This window comes from Limulus polyphemus, unplaced genomic scaffold (genome assembly GCF_000517525.1).
Source record: "Limulus polyphemus unplaced genomic scaffold, Limulus_polyphemus-2.1.2 Scaffold534, whole genome shotgun sequence".
NCBI lineage: Eukaryota > Metazoa > Arthropoda > Merostomata > Xiphosura > Limulidae > Limulus > Limulus polyphemus.
The window spans coordinates 2,851-5,728 of NW_013666144.1; the positions used below are offsets into that span (position 1 = coordinate 2,851).

General features: G+C 35.1%; 1 non-coding gene across 1 annotated transcript; it reads right to left on the reverse strand.

The window, feature by feature from the left end:
• Positions 1-2,570: 2,570 nt before the first annotated feature.
• Positions 2,571-2,644, reverse strand: Trnat-agu. Its single transcript has one exon. It is a non-coding gene; the product is annotated as a tRNA-Thr (tRNA).
• Positions 2,645-2,878: the final 234 nt, after the last annotated feature.

Genomic DNA, 2,878 nt, shown 5'->3' on the forward strand with positions numbered 1-2,878 from the left:
TCTAGATACATTCACTGCCGACAACAGTTATATTTAGAAAACCAATTCGCAAAATCACTCGCAAGCAGCTCAATAGTGTTAACACAATACATTGTGAATTTGTGGATATAGAAGTTATACAAGTTATCATTTCAGGAGTATCTTCTCATTTTAAAGATAATATCGCATCCTGTTTTTTGGTTTGAATTATAAAGAAAGTTTTTTTCTCGATTTAATTCTATACAGATTTGGATTAGTGACATTCCTGGTGCCTTTAGAATGTCTAAATATCGACATATAGCAACTTTTCGTGGCTACTGTGGAGTTATAAAGACTTAGTGTTCTACATCATGACTTCGTGTGCTGTAGGCAGTTCTTATTTGTTGTGTATATTTTGTTTTATAACGGATAAAAACAAAATTAGTAATAAAATATGTTATATAGTTATTTGAATAATATATAGACATATGAATTAAAAACAATGACCTTTGTAGATTTATATCATTTTTGAGCTGCAAGACTTTACGGAAACAATCAAACTATTTCCCTTCCTTTTGGTATCTTTCAAAATTCTCCTACACAAACGGGTGAATGACGTAATACATCCAAGGTATTTCTTGTTCCTTCTACGACTACTGACAATGAGATAATTTGATTGATCTACCAAGTTTGTAAGATCAAAATAACTTATTTAATGGAAGCAGCCTATCTCTTAATATAGATTTCTTAAAGGCTTTTAGGCTTTGTTAAAACGAACCCGCAAGAAGCAGATTTAGAAAGACGATAGAAGCCTTTTCTAAAGCCCTTTCACTCTGCTTATGCAAGAACCTAGCTACTGTTTACTTGATCTATTACGGCTAACTTCATACTCCATGACAGTTACCTGTAAACCAAAACATCGATGTAGACAAAACAATGTTTATGCATAGAATATGCATACTGAAGTGCTAAGTGTTCCATACGTAACCTGTATGTCATATTTGTAGCGAATGCTAATTTTTTAATTCGTCATCTATATCCTACAAATATCACTGAATCACATGAAATGCAGTTAGTTTTCAAGGTTTTTGTGTGTAAAACGAAATTATCTGATGTTCCCCGAGCCGAAAACTTAAAATTCATTGACTTTCCAGGTTTCCCTGATACGTGAGGACAGTGAGTGTAGGTTCAGCTATTATTAAAATAGTACGTAATGCTATTATGTATTCGCTGCTAATCTTTGTGTGATTGTGACAGACTTGTTATGTAGATTATGTTTCCTTTTGTTTTTAAACATTAAATCTTTGTATTCCAAGAAGATTACTATTTTTAGTTTAATGTATCTTTTTCATTAAATTATTATTGTACATGAGTATTTAATCTAAATATAGATTTAACATGTGATAATTGTAACAATAACAAACAGGCAAGTATGCAGCAGTAAAGGAAGGTGTTCCACCTGGTGGGATGGATTAACGTCGTAGATTCTTTGTTGTAAGTGTTGTTTTCTGCTGCAGAACTCGAGCCATGGGCTGTTGAATATAAATAATATAATATACTCTTGTTTATTAGTATTGCTCTCTCCAACACATAGGACAATTGAAAACATATCTTATTAAAGCAACGTTGGGTACATAATTAGATTTGAAAGAAGGTTGGCAGAGAAAACAACAACAACAACAACCTAGCAGTTTTTCTATTTAACATCTCCAGAAGTTTACTACAAACCTGGGGAAACAATCGGGGGAGTTCAGAAACAGGTGTTTCTCGTAGTCCTTTATGTGGTAACAGAGTAAAGTTGTACTTAGAAGATTGTGATGTTGGAAGATGTTGAACTTCCCTGGTGCATGACTGAATTTAGTTGCAAAGGTCGAGCTGGAAGAAGGTCGGAAAGGTGTGAATGATCGAATATTTTATTATCTCACGTGGTGTAAAACAATTGCTCTCTTGAGACTTACGGTTCTTCAGAAAGATGGGGTCTCTAAACCCTCAGTTTGGAAAGTTTGATGAGGGGAATAAGGGGGCGCCCCTAGAAAACCATTTTCACTGGTCAGGACTTGAATTTTATCTTTGGCCAGTGCCCGATGACATCAGAATGGAACTACAGGGGCACTCATACCTTCGCCACGTAGTGTTGATCATATTCGGCTATTTAGGAAATACAATATTTCTATATTTGTTTCGTTTTCAACCGACATGGACTATTTTACGGTGAACTATAGGGAATAACATTCTACATATTTCCACCAGGTTTCATTAAAATCCGATCATTTTTGTTGACTGAGTTAATGTGTAAAAATAGTGGTAACAGATAGGGACGTTTGAAATTTTTGTAACCTTGCTGTGATTTTAACCCTCCAAAAACTAAACACTTCTAACTTGTGTCATATTTCTAAAGTATAGCAGTTTTCGTCCAAATTTATTCTGTCGTTTTCGAGATATTTTGCTTTCAAACACACAAAGAGTTTAAAACATAATCTCTCTAAACCTTCGGTGGTGGAGGTAACTAAAGCAATGTGATAAAAATATGAAAACCATTGACTGTTACTTAGAACGTAATCAGTAGACGGAATGTATCACATTTTTTATACACTTTTTAAACCAAAATTAGAAGGCACCGGTGGGATTCGAACCCACGATCTCCTGTTTACTAGACAGGCGCTTTAACCAACTAAGCCACAGCGCCCTGTCTTATGATATAGATGGCACTTTGAACTATCTTCTGCGTCCATCGCAGGGAATCGAACTCTGGATGTTAGCTCTATACGCCTGCAAACTTACCATTCTCTCGCCGGTTGTAGAATTTCCGATGGGTAAAATTTGACGAAAGTAAGAAGAGACTCACTGGACTTTAGGAACTGACAAATGGTTTGAAGACAGCTAACTTTAATTGAGAAAGCTGTTGCAGACAGTGAGGAAT